The sequence below is a fragment of the Chaetura pelagica genome, unplaced genomic scaffold (genome assembly GCF_000747805.2).
Source record: "Chaetura pelagica isolate M959 unplaced genomic scaffold, ChaPel_1.0 scaffold344, whole genome shotgun sequence".
NCBI lineage: Eukaryota > Metazoa > Chordata > Aves > Apodiformes > Apodidae > Chaetura > Chaetura pelagica.
Genome location: NW_009953098.1, coordinates 9,923,408 through 9,940,671, shown reverse-complemented (window position 1 = coordinate 9,940,671; position 17,264 = coordinate 9,923,408). Strand labels below are relative to the sequence as shown.

Here is a 17,264-nt window from a genome sequence, read left to right as displayed (position 1 = left end):
CTGCTCCAGGGAGTGTGAGACAGTCACCTAATGTTATATTTGTCTCATTTCCCCCACATACCAGAGATGGAAATGATTCAAGATACCTCCTTGAGTGTGTCAGGGGGACAGTACCCGTGCTCTCCTGGGTATCTTGGGAGTGCTTGACAAAGCATTCTGTCAGCTAATTAACAGTAATGCTGCTAGACCTGAATATCCCTGAACAACACCACACTGTGCCAAGAAGACTGTGCCTTCAGATTTTCCCCAAGGGGCCAACTCCTGGTAGGAAATATTTACCTTTGCACCTCCAGCTGCAAAGTGACGTGACACAGGTACCAGATCACCTGAGCAGAGCAGCTTTGGTGCCATCCTGCCCTTGTATAACACATAGAACAGCATAAACATGGGCTCTTGATTTCAAAATGAGAAAACAGGAGTTACTTTTGATTATACTTTGTTTTACAACTTTACTGAAATGTTCTGAATAGAATATACAATTAACATTGTATTACAAATAGTATATAATGGCTTCAAGAGCTAGTACTTCTCGTGTCTTTCCTGCTTTGTTATCATGGCGCAGCATCAGGACATTGCAAGTTGTTTGCAGGCAGGTAACAAAGTGGCTTTCACACTTTCCTGTTTTCAATCCTATGTCCAGCTGTGAGTCCTGCTTCTGCAATTGAGCTTCCATTGTACTCAGGAACTTATCATAAGTGTTACATGGTATTGGGACAATTTCTGACATTTGGGACTTTGCAGCCATTTAGTTTCATACACTGAAAAATAAGAATTTAAAACTGGTAGTGTTCAAAATTGGTTTAATTGCAGAACAGTTTTTAAGCATATTGGATTGTGTGTAGGCATGAACTGAACAGATTTTTGCAACTGCCGTGCTGCTTATTGCATTTTGCAGTCTTACAGTCAGCATATTTAACTCCAGGTGTCTGTTGGAATATGCAGGATCCCGCCATAAAAATGCTGCTTCCTGCTCCCTGGGACTGGACCACCAGGTGGCAGATGAAGCCAAGGAAAGGAAGCACTAGTGCTGTGCTGGCTTCCCACAGCTTCCCTTTTATAAGTAGAAATTGAGATATTCCCTACATTGGGATGTTAAATAGTTACACTCTTTAAAGGGTTTCTTCCTTATTTTTAATTGCATGACAGGGTAGTGTAACCAGGTCAAAAAACCTCACAAAAAAACAGGAAAGAAAAAAAAGTAATGGAATCACAGGTACTTTCAGGCAAATATACAAATATATGATATTTTTTATAATATTCAAATGCTATTCGTTTTAATAAAATAGCATTAATTGATTCACTTTGTTTTGGGGCTAAAATTGAAATAGCTGAATGACTGAAAATACAATGGTCACTAATACAAAAATAACAACAGGGTCTAGAACCTCAAATGGGTGTTTTGTCTGGTTGGGTGGCAGTTCAGAGCACTCTCAGCTTATTATTCCCCCTTCTCCAAGAAAGTAGGAACATTCATTTAGTCATTAGCTGTACTTTCCAGGAAGGTTTCGGATGTTGAACAGCTGCTGTTCAATGCTGCATGATGTTGATGTTGCTGTGGGACTGCTGAGACAGCAGTGCTGCTCTTGCTCCTCTCTATTTAGCATTTGAGATTCATTGGTCATAGCAGCAGCAGCAGAACGGGAGCCTCTGCTCTTAGTCTTTTCCTGCCAGACAAACTAGTTGGGGATTTTGTTGTTGGATGCCAGGGAGTAAGGTCAAGTCTGATTGTTTGGTGTGGTTTTTTTTCTGAACAAGATGAATTTAAAACTACAAAGTAGGATGATTTGAACTAGGATTGCCTAATAGTTTGCAAGATTATGAATCTGATCCTATGTTGCAGTCATGGCAAGGGGCTGTTGCAATAGAGCAATAATGAATCTCATTTCTCTTGTGCCCACGGTAGCCTCTGTGGATGTGCTCAAGCCCTCATTTCAACATGCAGCATAGCTAAGATGCAAGCCAGACACAGCTGCTCAGTTGTGGAGAACACACACAGAAGGTAGAGCACCATGCTGGTATTGTGGCTGTGTTTTCTGGGAGGGGAGTGCTTGACACAGTTCTTGCTGAAGTGTCCCCGTGCCAGCCAGCATGGTAACAAAGGGCCACAAATCCTACTGGGACCTGTGAAGTCATCTGTTCTGGTCACTTGTAAAGTGAGTAGGTGTAGCACGTGGTACCATGGCTAAACTGAGCAAATTGTGCCTTTAAAGGGACTGGGTTTGACTCAGTACTGTCTGTTCTGGAGAGGTAATTTGAGTTTTCCTCTTTGGATGGTTAAAGCTGTAAATGCTTTCCCCAAGCCATCTTTTCTCCTTTATTTTAGCTGTTTACTCACCAGACATCTGCAGTTTTTATAACGTGGCAATCTCCAGTGAGTACTTCAGAGCAAACATCAGCTTGATTTTTATTGATACATAAGGAAAAAATATAAAATTGGTGTTTTATTAGAAAATCTACTTTTGTCCTATTCCTGCATGTTCTACACTATCCTATAAAGCTGCTTTTTTAAACTGACAACCCACAGAAGAGACTGATACTCCAGTAGAAGTGAAGTCTTAGCTGGTGTAAATGCAGAGGAGCTGTGTTCCTTTATGTCATGTGGCTCTAGTCTTGTGCTGATGGCACATCATACATTTTTAGATTGGCTCTTAGGAGAAAGTTCTTCACTGAAAGGGTTGTCAAGCACTGCAACAGGCTGCCCAGGGAACTGGTGGAGTCACCATTCCTGGAAGTATGTATAAGACACGTAGATGTGGTGCTAAGGGGCATGGTTTAGTGGTGGACCAAGCAGTGCTAGGTTAACAGTTGGTTTTGCTGATCTTAAAGGTTTTTTTGAAACAAAATGGTTCAATGATAATTGACATAAAGTGACCAAAACAAAGTGGAGGTAACTAGAGGGAAATGAGGATTAGCTGTACACAGGTTATGACTTCAGTATCCAACTTTAATTTTATTGTAAAACCAAAAAATTATTCTGGATAATTCTTGAGGTAGCTGAAGTGTACCAAATACTGAAATTTCATTAAGAATTCTGTTAATTTTAGGGAGTTGTCCTTACAAATCCATGTAAGTTTGGAAAAAAAAAATTAGATGCACTGGTGCTTGTGCAAAAAGAACATACACAAGCAGATTAACCTTGTTGATAATTGCAAGGCAGTAAGCAATGCCACTGCTGGCTTTTGACTGCCTGTCAAGAATTGACATGGGTGACATCCAACCTATTGATTCAAGGTCAGTTGTTTGAAATCAATAGAACTCAGCAGGCAGTTAGAAATGGACTTGAGTATGTTCTTCCACATGGGGTTTAGACTTCTGGTGAAAATGGTGCCATTTCTGAGTAGAGAGGTCTCAGAATCAGCTTCAATTTTTTTGCCCCACTGGAGTTTTCTTGCTGTGGTACTGTTTGTTTCTGGCAGCAATCATTAAGGATGTTTCTAATAGTACAATTCACAGCATGATTTGTTTCTGCATACTTGTGAATCCCAAGTACATAAGCAGTCATGTGTATGAGTAAACACTGAAATATTTTTTTGGGAAATTGCTTATTAGGAGTACACTGGTGTGGTTCATCTTTCAGGTCACACCATAATACTCAGCAAAACATAGATGTTAAAACACGGTAAAATGCTTAAGTGACTTTGGTTCCTAGGTCTCATTTTAGTACCTAAAGCCCAGCATCTAGGAGATCTTTACTTGTCTATGAGTTTAAGAGTCTTAGCACATGTCATGCATTTGCAAGTGATTGTGTTAGAGGAATTAAAAAGTTACTGCTCCTCAGCTGGAGTTCAATGTACAAATTGGTATATGCTCATTGTGAGTACATTGCTCTGCAAAATAAACCATGCTCATGTACATGTGACTTGTAAATGTGTCTTGGAGGGAGTGGTGACTCCTGGTGAAGAGGCAGAGCTTTTTTAATAGCTCTTTTCTACTACTTGCTATTATGACTCCACAAGGAAAAACTCATGCTTAGAAACAGTATTTGACTTAGAAATCTGACTCTGCTTCTGAATTGCCTAAATCTCATTACTTAGATAATATGTGAGCATGGGCTTAACTTGCTGTGCTGAAGAAGGATGTGTTAAGTAACGTCTTAGTCAAGTTCAGCAACAGAAAATTCAAATCCAGCCCTTGATTAACACACTTGAAGCATAACTGCAATCACTTTTTGAATGACAGTCTTTGCAGTACTGTGTATCTTCTAATCTCAATGTTTTCTTCACTTGTCAAAATTGCATTAGGACCTACAGGTTTGGTTGACCCCCAACTAGAATATCTTCTGTATTTTTCACTAAATCCAAATGTCAAGAAAAAGAGCTTTTCCAAAATGCAGAAGTAAAGATGAAAAATAAGAATTGTTAGCAAATTTCAGAATTGTTAGCAAGTGTAGTTCTTCTCAGTGCTTTTTGTACTTGTAACATTTACTATACATCAATAATGCAGCTTATTTAAAGAAGAAAGGACAAAGGTATGGTACATATTCTACCTCATGAATGTTGTTGAGCAATTCCTGTTGCAAAATGCCTTGCAATAAAGGGTATCAACTAAACCAAGCACCAGGCTCCTGTGGCTGCTGTAATGTACTACAGTGTCCTGTTACAGGCATTGCTTGTAATTCTAGAAGGAAGAAAATAAAATTTGACACTCCAAAATAATAAGTTTAAGTAAATCATGTAGGAGAAATGTACATTTATGTCCAAGAAATGGTTAGATGTTGCCAGAACAATACAGCTACATTATGAATCTTTAATGATCTCTGAAAGTCATAATGGTCTGTCACTAATGCCCATTAATGATCTCTCTATACCGCGAGTATGGGCTTGATGTTTCTGCCCAGTACCTTAGAGAATACTTTAAATATGCCTTAAACTTTCTCTGATCTATTCTCTGTGTGTCTGCTCCAAATGTAGTCTGCAATTGTCTGGGTAGGAGCAGCTTGTAAGGCAGCATGGCTTTGGGGTTAAGAAAGTCTTATTCAGGTAAGAGGTATTTAAGCAATATTTTTATGGGAAAAAAACTAGGAGGTATTTCCTGGCATACTGAACCTCTATAGAGATGATTAACTATATAAAGAAATTAAAGCTTAATATTTACTAATATTAAAAATGTGATCATTCTTTGACTTTATGGATTTTCTTTGATAATTCTAAAAATGCACTATTTAAGAAGGAAAAGGATAGAACTGTAAATATACCAAATATGCTTCTGAACTGGCAGATTTGTCCTGTTTGAGTGTGTATTTCAAATGTCACACAGGCCTTTTAAGCATCTGTGCTGTGTATTTAGCTTTTGGTCAGGTATAAAGGTTGTTTTAAACTAGGAAAAAAACCCCAAGCAATGATTCCAGTTCTGTTCTAATTGCCTTTCCTGAGAATGTTGTGCCTAATGATGACTGAAGACAATCTTGTTTTGGTGTTCATAATATTTTAAATAGAAAAACATCAGCATTTCTCTATTCTTTTGCAAATGTTTTAGCTAAAGGCTTATGATGGCATCATTTATTTTTCTTTAATAATGAAAAAGTGCATTATCTGTTTTTGGTGTGTGAAACAATCAGATTACTGTACGAACCAACGCCCTACGGCTAGAAAGGAAAAACAAATGCAAGAACTCTTGGAAAATGCCCCCAAATCAAACAATAAGCTGCTAGGCAGTGCAGTCGGAGTTAGATATTTAATTGTGAGAGTTTGATATTAGCTCTCTAGGACATAGATGAGTCTTTATTAGAAATAACTCGGTATGATTAGCAAGCAACTTTTTCTTTGACATTTCATGCGGAGTCCATGTTTGTTTGTTTTTTCTCATAAAAAATTAATACAGTAAATCTTAAGTATGATAAAGCCTAGAAGGTGAAATAAGCAGTCTGCAATGTTTTCTACATGTTAAATATGCAATTACAAAAGATAATCACTGAAGATGTGTTCCAGATTATTAACTGCTAAAAGCTCGTTTGCAAAAGCGGGATGTGTTTGTGGCATGATAGAGGTAAAGATGAAGCGGGGCTGGACCCGCCAGAAGACTGTGCTGGGGGGCAGCTTGCCGAGCCACAACACCTGAAAGCAGCCAACCTTGAGGTTTGGTTGTAAACTTGGTGTCAAGGGCCGGGGACTCGCCCGACAGAGCTGGAAGGTGCGCGGGGTGGCGGCAGGGGCAGCCCGGGCGCGGATCAGCGCCGCGGACAGCGGCTCCTGCAGCACCGCGGGCTCCGGGCCCGGCGGGACCTTCCGCGCCCGCGGGGCCTCCGAGAGCGAGGGAGACTCCGCCGAGCTCCCGGTCAATATTAAAACACGGCGTGACACGCACAATCACCCCGGCTCTCCCTGCTTGCCGGGACCCCGCGCTTTCAGGTTTCTGTTAGTTAACAGCCGGGGGCACCACCCGTGTTTGTTGTCGTTAAATACCGCCCGGGACCGAAACAAAATGAAAAGAAAGTGAATGACCTTGCAGGGGCAGTTACAAGAGCTAACTCTAGGTGTCCCTCTTGTTTCTGGTTTTAGCAGTAATGTTATACGTTTGGTTTTTTCGTTTGAAGGTAGTGGGAATCTGTCCCACTTGTTTGGTTTGTAGCTGTTCACAAATGAATGTTGTACAGTGTCCTTCCTGTACAGGAAACTGTGTTTTGCTGAAAGCCTCCTGAAAAGACTTTACATCAGAACTTTTTAAGTAGGGTAAAATTTATGGCAATAATGGTTTAATAATCTAGTCACCGAGTAAGACATTTCAGATATTATGGAGCTGGGAGGGAAAAAAAAAGAAAGGACTGAGGGAGGTGGAAGTCTCTCTCAGTATTAACAGCTCTACTCTGATTCCTTGGTGTCTGTGCATCTCAGCATCTTGGGTTTGCCCATATTTGAAAGTCAGGAAGAAGAAAGGTAGAAAAAAAATGCCTGTATTTGAAGTGTAGAACCCATATTTGCAGAGGTTTGAACCATCTAATTCCAGTTACAGTCTCGAGGAAACTGAGATACCAGCAACCTCTGGGAGCCATATCTCTTGCTCCAATCATATGAGGGGAAGAGCCTGGGAATCCCTGCAGGCCTCAGAGTGCTGCAGAAGCTCATGAATTCTGTGTGGCTGCATGATTTACCTGTGCAGCTGTACATGTTAGTGCCATTTTATATTTTTACCTCATTAACCTCTCATAGCTGCCCCATATAGGATAGAAGATGATGCAGGGAAGTCTTCCTTCAATATGATTATATGGAATGGGCTGAGTGGAAATGCTTGGATGATAGCATTGAAAGGTCAGCCAAGGTAATGTCTTATAAACCAGCAGCATTCTTTCTGTGCCTGAGGATCTAATTCTGCTGTTTGATCTTTCTTTCCCGGCAAAAGCTCCCAGGCCTTGGAATGTAGTATTGTAGATGAAGGTAGACTATGTTTGTTTGTAAACAAGATTAAATCAACCTCAACTGAAGGATAAGAACATCAAGATACTAATGTTTTTTGTGGCTACTGTTCATTACAAGTGTGTTGTAATTTTATTGAAACAAGGAAAGAAGATCCTGGCAGGAAGAGATGGAAAATTAGAACAATTAACTAAACAAAAGGAAGAGGGTTCAAGGGAGAGGACAGAAATCCGGATGATACATCATCATCTGCTAAATATGGTGTCTCTCTCCTGTGAGTTTAGCTCAGCATGATTTAGCAGTATGGCTGGGGAGTAGCAAAGGCCATACATATGTTCTGGGAATTTAATTAAAATCACAATATTACATTAGTATCTGCTCCTGCAGCTTCATTTGCTATTTTCATGGTGGCTTTAGTTAGAAATGCAGCTACAAGTTGGACAGTTACCCAGTCTCTGTGCAAGCAAATATGTCCCTATTTAGTTCAGCTGGACTGAAGTGAACAGTAACAGTGCTTAGCTTGGGTAGCCTCAGATCTGTTTCTCTGATTTCTGAACATTATTTCTCTGCATAACAGCAAAACCTTTCTGTGCTTTCTGATGAGGTCTGAGTCCCCAGAAATGTACCCAGCTGCCTAATGTGAATACTGGGAGCAGCAGCAGATGTTCTGCTATTAGTTGCCTTCTCTGAATTGACTTCTCTGAGTATCTTCTGGTTTGCTTATGTAGAATTTGCATACACCATTTTTCTGGTCTCTAGACCCATGTAAATCCAATACAGCAAATGCTTGCTTGTGATTCTCAATCCTGTTCTGCCACCAATGTTACTGTGAGTGTTGCTTGCAAAAAAAAAAAAAAAGTGCATCTAACTTACGCTAATGAATTCCTCTCTTGTTTACTTATGGTATGTTGTATTTTTCACCTCAAAATCCCTGTGTGATTTAGAGATGTCACCTTTACTCTGCTCTTGCCAGCAGCAGCTCTTGCTAAGCCTGGAGTTGCCAGGAGGCCAATTGCTGGAAGGTATGTGTGTGTGGGAAGTGCGACTGTGCAACTACTTGGGTTGGTTTTATATTCACATGTATTCCTGAGCACTGCCAGAAACAAGACACTGAGCTACATGGACCTTCAGTAAGGGATTACTCTAGTTTGATGGTGGAAAGTATTATTTATTATAATGATGCTTTAGGTAGACTATGGTCTGAATCACCCCACAATAGATCTTTAAGGCAGAGGTAATGATCTCCTTCATGCAGCTGTGAAAATAACAGTACTTTCTTGGATGGGAATGAATTGCCATCTGGAGGTGCCTTTCTTCTTTCTTGGTTGTACAGCCCGGGTATGTAGTCAGATGAGCTTAGATAAAGTGAACTTAGGTCAGGTATGTCTTGTTATGTCATTATTAATATCATGGTGAATGGTGTTGGTGAATTAATGACATGGTGAACTAAGACAGCAAGTACAAGTTCAGGCCCATGTTTCTTTTCCTGATCCTCAAGGATATACCTTCCTTTTGGTTACTGAAACTGAGAGCAGCATTTTTGCTCAGGTAAACTAGCTGCGGTTCCATGACCATGTTCCAGACACCACTTGCACCTGTGGAGAAGCACTGACCCAGTGCAGGGTCTGACTCCAGCTCTGGAGAGCCTTGCCTTCACCCAAGACATGGCACATGTTGTTCTAAGTCCCTTTCACTTGTGACTAACTTGGTTCACGTTTTTATTTGTCTCATGAACTTTGTGCCATCATCTCAGCAGTCCAGTAAAAGTCCCAGAAAACCATTGCCAGGCTCTTCTGATCCTAGCCTGGGTAATTTGATTTCATTATTAGAAAACAGATGGGTCTTACACTCTTAACAAAGCAACAGAAAGCAGCAAGCTTGGCATCCCTCACATGATTGCAGAAAATCAGGCTCAGTACTTCTGTGGAGTCAAGCAGTGGGGCAGAAAAGAGCTTCTGAACAAAGCAAGGACCATGGCCATGAGAAGCTGGTAGAAATGGTTGGGTGCAGATTGGAGGGGGAGAACTCTCAGAGGCTCCAACTCACTGGAGACCCAGTGAGCCTCTTTTTGTCAAGCTGTTGAGAAAGGGTAAACCACCAGTTCTGTGAAAAGGTGGGAAAAGATCCATTTAAGTAATATGACAATCCCCAGGCAATTTGCTTTGGGTCTGCAAAGGACTATTTACAGTGTTTTGTCATATGTAAAGTGGCCTGATGTTAAGTTCAACAGTGGCATATAGCCCACACTTCTTGTGTGTCCCATACTGAGATGTAAATATTTCAGGGATGATATGCTGCCATTCAATGTTTCTGAAAGTTATCGTGCTGAGAGGTGAATGAGCAGATACTTCTGTGTATCCTGATGTGGGGTGGGCAGGAGAAGTCAGCTGGTCACTGCTGCAAGTTCCTGCCTCAGGTTGAGTCCTCGGAGACATCGGAATGATGTGTTCCCAATTTGGGAGCCCACAGAGCTGTGGGAGCTGTTCTCTTCTCTTTGTTCTGTGACCTTTCCCAGCTGATTGGCACTGATCTTTTATGCACCGGATAGATGATCCTTCGTGGTTGACATTTTGGGATGACTGAATATGGATTAACCTAGGCAAAAATATTTCCTTTTTTCTTCCTTCAAACAATGCCCTCCTTTTCAAAAAATGCCTGCAACACCAGTTCAGATCAAATCCACTTCTGAGTGAGCCAGTGATTTAAAGGAACCGGAATTCACAGCTGGGAAGGGGCAGAACTGGGATTTCTGTCATTAGTATTTTCTCTGAGAATCTGAGAGAAAACTGATGTTCTTGATGTGAGACCTCATGGCCATCATGAGCATTTAATAGGGCATGTTGATCATAAATAGGTGTCCCAAATTCTTGTCAGTCAGTGAACCTTGTCCTAGAAAACTGGTGCAGATCTGATAAGAGAATAGGATTAGGAGGTGAGAACCTGTTGCAAAGGATCAGGTGCTGAATTGTTTTTTACATATCTTAGTAGTCTTAGTGAGATGACTCAGATGTTGAAGACAGAAACACGTTTCTCTGCTTTGCTGGATGGGGGCCAATTGTGGCATATCCAGACCTGTGCAGCAATGGTAACAGTGTCTCTTTGTGTGTTGGGATTCTTGATTCTCCACTCTGAGAAGACAAAAATCAACCAGCCAGCTAATCCCCTCAACTGCTGAATTGACTGTGCTTCCACACAAGCAATGAATGAGCTCTTAGATAAAGTGGGTCCAAGTGACATGTCTACTGCGGTGTCACTGGAATTTATTTTCTTTCCTGTTCCTGAGCAGGGTTCCACAGTGCACTTTGCAAACAACCATGGCACAGACACACACAGGAACATCCGTGTCACTATTTACAAGTGCCCTTACAGTTTCAGCATAAAAACACTTCTGTTTACAGCAATGCAACCGGTTATTGAAGCTGATACTTACTATTAAGGTTAATTTTAAGGTAGCCCAGTTGGTCTGTTGACTAATATATTGTCAAATTTGCGATCTCAGTTTGGAGCTGCCTGAAGGCCCAGCTCTTCTACTAATACCTTTTTCCATTGTGCTCTTAAAAATAAGCCTCTAGATGACTGTGTTTGGCTCATATCTAGGGTAACAGTTGGCTGTCAGGGGCAGTGAACTGGCACCCAGACACTCCCATTCTGCAGCGCTGTGTCCAGCTGCGGAGCTGTCTGCAGAGGAAAGGCTGAGTCATTTCCACGGGATGGTTCAGGGAGAAGCTAAGTGATGCAGGGCTTGGGTCTGAACAGCTCTGTTTCCTGGTGAATAGTAATTCTGTTTACTTAGGAAAAAATCACTGGGAGCCTCAGTGCTGCTGTGTCATACCCGACTGGATATGAAGTCTTGTTTATCTCAACCTGAAAAGAGAAAGAAGCAATTCTGGTGGCACTCTTCAGAAAATAATTCTATACTTTTGGGGAGTGTAGACAGGGGAAATAGTCCATAGATTTGGCTCCTGAAGCTGTTTTAATCTGCTTGTTCTGTAACGCCAGTAGCATGAAGAGCCTTGAAGAGACTCCTGACATCCTGTGCCAGGCTGAAATTTCTTTTATCATGCCAAAACAGCTTCAGACATGTAAATGTAGAGGGGTGCTGTAGGGTTTATGATGGGCTGAGTGAAGTCTGGAGCTGGCTTGGGATTTTTCTTCTGGTCTTGATTTTCATGTAGTGTTTGTTTTGTCCAGCATCTGCCTGTTTATATGGGATCTACTATAAAACTTTTGGTCCTTGTTTATAGGGGAAGAGGAAATAACTGAACTTGCTGTTTAGTCTGCGGATGGGTATTGTGCCCCAGGGTGCTGACAGGAAGCTGCTGCTTTATTGCAACGTGCCATGAGAATCTTTAATGCTTCTGGGCTGTATCAAAAGCAGCATGGCCAGCAGGTCAAGGGAGGTGATTCTCCCCCTCTGCTCTTGGAAGAACACACCTGTGTCCAGTTCTGGAGCCCCCAACATAAGAAGGACATGGAGCTCGTGGAGAACTCCTTCAGAGGAGGCCCACAAAGATGATGAGAGGGCTGGAGCATGTCTCATATGAAGACAGGCTGAGGGAGACCTCATAACAGCATTCCAGTACCTGAATGGGACTTACAAGAAGAGAAGAGCAACTGGGCTGGTGAAAGGCTTAGAGAACAAGTCTTAAGAAGAGCAGTTGAGGGAACTGGGGCTATTTAGTCTAAAGAAAAGGAGCCTGAGGGAGACCTTACCACTCTCTACAACTACCTGATGTTGCAGAGAGGTGGGTGCTGGTCTATTCTCACAAGTAAATAGTGCTACAACAAGGTGGAATGACCTGAAGCTACACCAGAGGAGATTTAGGCTGGACATCAGGAATTTTTTTTTCTCTGAAAGGGTTGTCAGACATTGCATCAGGCTGTTCAGAGAGGTGGTTGAGTCACCATCCCCAGGTGTTTTTAAAAGTCATATAGATGTGGTGCCTGGGGACATGGTTTAGAGGTGAACATGGCAGAGTAGGGTTAAAGGCTGGACTTGATGATCTTAAAGGTCTTTTCCAACCTAAATGATTCCATAATTCTACAAGAAAGCTGGGGAGGGACTTTTTACAAGAGCAAGTAGTGAGATGACAAGGGGTAATGGCTTAAAACCAGAAGAGGGAAGATTTTGATTAGACATTAGGAGGAAATTCTTTACTGTGAGGATGTTGAGACACTGTCCACTGGTTTTTGGATGCCACCAGGGCAGGTTGGATGGGGCTTGGAGCAACTTGGTCTAGCAGGAGGTGTCCCTGCCCTGCAGAGGAGTTGGAGCTAGATGATCTTTAAGGTCCCTTCCAACCCAAACTTCTGTGATTCTTTAATTCTATAGGGCCCAGAGGAGCTCAGGTCTCTTGGCAAGTGAGACGTTGGGCTCATGCCAGTCACTGGTGCACTTCAACAGGCAGCCAGAAAGTGTTGTCCCTCCTCCACCTGCTCCCTCTCTGCCAGCAGTGCTGCATGGCCGCACCGCTCCGCGCTCCCTCACATCTGTTGACGTTCATCTGCCAAAATAGCACAAGCCATGAGTGGGGAGGGAGAAGAGTCTCTCTGCTCCAGGCTGCAGCTGGCACCTAGCTGCAAAGCTGCTGTGCCTTGCCAAAACCTGCAGCTTGTTTCATGACACTGAGGTCTGGAGCTGGCTGGTGAGTTTTCTTCTGGCCTCAGTTTTTGTGCAGCGTTTGTTTTGCCCAGCATCTACTTGTTTCTGTAGGACTGACTATAAATCTTTTGTGCTCAGGATAGATTCAAACTTATGGACAATACCAGTGTTCTGGGACCTGTCACACCACAATAGTTCAAAGAGGATGGAGCAAAACCCATAAGTTTTGTTTGGGGAAGAGTGGCTGGAAAGCTTCCCAGAGGAAAGGGATCTATGGGTGTTAATTGACAGCTGGCTGAATATGAGCCAGCAGTGTGCCAAGGTGGGCAAGAAAGCCAACAGCATCCTGGCCTGTATCAGCAATAGTGTGGCCAGCAGGAGTAGGAGAGTGGTCGTGCCCCTGTACTTGGCACTGGTGAGGCTGCACATTGAACACTGTGTTCAGTTTTGTGCCCCCCACTACAAGAAAGACATTGAGATAGTGGGGCAAGTCCAGAGAAGGGCAATGAAGCTCATGAAGGGCCTATGAGGAGCATCTAAAGGAGTTAGGGTTGTTTAGCCTGAAGAAAAGGAGGCTGAGAGACCTTATTGCTTTCTGCAAGTATGTGAAAGGAGGTTGGAGCAAGGCAGGGATTGGTCCCTTCTGCCGAGTAACAAGAGACAGAACAAGAGGAAATGGCCTCAAGTTGCAACAGGGGAGGTTTAGATTAGATATTAGCAAAAAATTATTCACTGAAAGGGTAATTTAACATTGAAATAGGTTGCCCAGAGGGATGGTTGAATCATCCCTGGAGCTGTTTAAGAGACGTGTAGATGTGGTGCTTGGAAACATGATTTAAGCACTGGGCTTGGTAGAGTTAGGTTCATGGTTGCTAGAGTTAGATTATGGTTGGACTCAATGATCCTGAAGGTCTTTTCCAACCAGAATGATTCTGTGAGCTAGTTTACATTTTTAGCATGGTGGGGAGTGAACAGTTCTTGCTGTTCAAAGAAAACAAAAATATTTCTTGAGATTTTTCTATTTGTAACACTGAAGTAGTCCCAGTGCTAGTCCTGTTCCCAAGGACATTTTCCCAACAAGATCTTAATTGTTATGTGCCATTTATAGTAAATTAAGACATGTTTGTAGGAGTACCAATAGATGGAGATGTGGATCATGCAAAAAACACTGGAGGTCTGTTTTTTTTAAACTTAAATTTGATTATGCATAAATGCTATTTTTATTCCTCTCTTTGGTTATCTGTCAAGGAACATTTGTGCAAATGAATTTTCTTTATGGATTTTAAGCATGCAAGCTGGAATACTGGCAAAAAGATATCCTAAATACTGCTTTTATATACTGCTTTTCCCCAGGATTCTCCAGGCTAGCCAAATTCTGAGTTCTAGTTAGTGATTATGAAAATGAAACATCATCTGACCTATTGGACAGATCACAATGAGGTAGCTTCACTTTGATCTGAAGATCAAACACTACTTTCCAAACTGGGAATATTTATGAAGTAATGGGTGAGTCTCAGGAAAACAAGTCTCATTTGTGACTATTAGAAGTGGAAAGATGGTAAAATTCATAGTACATTACTGGTGAGTTGAGTGGGATGAGCTTTTACTAATAATATCTAACTGGCTGTCTTTTGGGTTGGATTTCACAAGTCTCATGTGGACTGGCAGATGAGGGTAGTGGTGGAACTTGTGAATTGCAGTTATTTTTACCCTACCGTTTAACCTAAATAAGAAATAAGGAGTATTTATTTAATATGAATATGTGGATGCCATAAAGGGCCTCACAGAGGTGAGTGTGTGTATAAACCTATACATGTATGCATATGCTTCTTGCACTTACTGTGGGTGGGTATGTGGGGCTGCCAAATTCAATGTACTGTGGCAGCTGTCAAGGTCTCTGGCTGTGGTGCTGAAAACACATTGTGCTTTCAGTCAGACATGATCCTAAAGCTCTCCATTATGGGCATTTCTGTTCTTAAGGCCTTGTCATACAACATGTTTTATTGGGGCAGGAGTTCCCAGTTGGAGGAAACAGATTTGAACGTGCTGTGAGCTGTTTCTGTTCCAAGGAAGGACTGTAAAGTTAGCAGAGGTGCAGCAAACTGCTTTTGAATTGAGCTCTTTGAAGTGAAGATTTGGGTGCAGTGGTTTCTGCTGTACTTGGCTAGGATGGGTGGTATAACCCCGGGGAGGACCTTGTGGCTTTGCCAAGAGTGTGTGGAGGAGAAAAGGGGCAGGTATCCTGCAAAGCCTGCCTGCATCTGAAAGTGCATCAGAAATCTGATGCTGTCCCACAAACCCACCTGCATCAGTCCGAGGGAGCCCTGGGCCAGTCCCAGGACACACAGGACTCAGCTTCTGGGCTGGGAGAACTGAAGCCTATTGCAATCACAGTCCCCAGTGAGCTCAGCTCCCATGAGGATCCAGCCCAGAGCCTCCTCCTCCTGCCCACTGGACATCCCACCCTGCCTCAGCACCTGCAAGTGGCTGTGAAATCCCTCTGCCCCGGGAATGAATTCTTCCAATAGTTATTTGCCTTCAGGCTTCCAAATCTGTATTGTTTCTGGCCTGAATTGGATTTATTTTAGGCTATAGCTATTGAAAGCCTGCTGAAGAGCAGGAAGTGGGTCCCAAAGGGACCCCCAGGACCTTGTGCTTCTTATATCCTAGGGCATGGACGCGTGCAGGGTTCATGTCTGCTCTGCAGGGCTTTAACCACAGTGTGGTACCAGGCTCTGCTCCCAGCATCGTGGCTTCTCCTTGCCTGGTATCCCTCAGCCTGGTCCCCACTTAACCAGGGGTGAATAAACCCAGTGGGCATGAGATCCTGGCCTCGGGAGACATGGAGGCACTGTGGAGGATGAAGGGAAGAGGGAGAACATGGCAGTGACAAAGAGATTGCTCTGAGGGCTTTTTAGTCTCTGCAAGAAAACTGGAGCTGAGAGCAGGTGTAGGGTGTGGAGGGAAGGCAAAAGAGGCAAAAAGCCTCCAATAAATCCTTGAGACAGAGAGGGGGCCTTCATGTAAGGAAGAGGAAAAGGCAGGGGAGAGCTGCAGCTGGAGCTCCCCTTCCTGCCCCCCTGCCTGCCTCCCCGAGCCCCCCTGCCTGCCACTGGCCAGGTGTCCTCACTCTGCTGCCGAAAAGCTGGTGCCATCTATTTGCTCATCGCAGTCACGTTTGTTTGGGTGTCTGCACCTCCCCGGGAGGCGGCTCTGGCAAAAGCAGGGACCTCACAGCCCGTGGGGCCGGCAGGAGTGGGCAGCGGGAGCTGCACCCTGAGCCCTTGCCTGCTGGCTGCCTGCACCCCGGGGCTCAGCACAACTCTGCACGAAGAACCACCGGGCAGGTCTCCTGCTCGCTGCCCTGCTTGGGAGAGAAGGAGGGGGAGGAGGGGAGGGAGGCAATAAGGGACTTGCTGCGTCGCCTCCTTTCTGTACCCTGCGCGCAGCTGGCGGGGCGAGCGGTGCGTGCAGCCGCTGCCGGGGGAGCTGCCGCTGCTGCTGCTGCTGCAGTCTGGGCGCGGAGCTGCCGGAGACCGGGCGTCAGGGGAGCTGTGGCTGTTTACCGCCTGGTGACAAGTGTTGCAATGCAAAAGCCGAACGCGTCCGTGGAGGGGAAGCTGCGCTGGCAACAGCACCTGTAAGGAGCGGAGGGGAGGAGGCTGCCAGAGGCGTTCGGCAGCCCTCAGCCAAGGCTCCAGGCACCGGCACCTCCTTCTGAGTGTCTCCATCGCTGTTTGCTTTGGATCTCTTCTTAAGGGAGAAGAGGAAAAAGGATCCAGAAAACCCCTGCAACAGGACAGCCCCTGCTGGAGTCTAACAGGTGTTTGCTGGGATTTGAATGGGGAGGGGACGGGTGGGGAGAAAAGTTAACTGGAGAAATTTGGGCTAGGAGAGATGCAATGATCTTGCACCAAGTGGATGTCTGCATGTGAATAGTGCATCTGGAGAAGCTCGGAGGGATGTCTGGCAAGCGATCAGCTCCGTCTCCGTAGAAACGCTCACCTCTGCCTGCAGCTTCCCCTGCCAGAAGTTGGAAGGAATAAAAAAGAAAAAAATCAAAAGGGGAAGAAAAAAAAGGGGAAGATCTCAGCGGACAGAAACACTTGAGCTAAACTGTTGCTTCTCGACCCAGGGCTGCGGTGTGAGCGTCCCACCGGTGTCCCCTGGGCTGCCCAGCCGAGTGGCGGTGGGTGGCGGTGGGCGCGGGGCCCGCGGTGTCCCAGGGCAGGCCCAGTACCATGCTGGCTGTGGCACCCGCGCCCGGCCAGCACAGCCCCCGTGCCTGAGCCGCCCGCGCTGCCCGGGCCGTG

At 44.1% G+C, this 17,264-nt stretch overlaps 1 protein-coding gene across 1 annotated transcript in view; it reads left to right on the top strand.

Annotated features, from left to right (window-relative positions):
• Nucleotides 1-17,264, top strand: part of FGF13 (fibroblast growth factor 13) — a 114,691-nt gene that overhangs the window by 39,334 nt on the left and 58,093 nt on the right. The gene's annotated exons all lie outside the window — the stretch shown is intronic.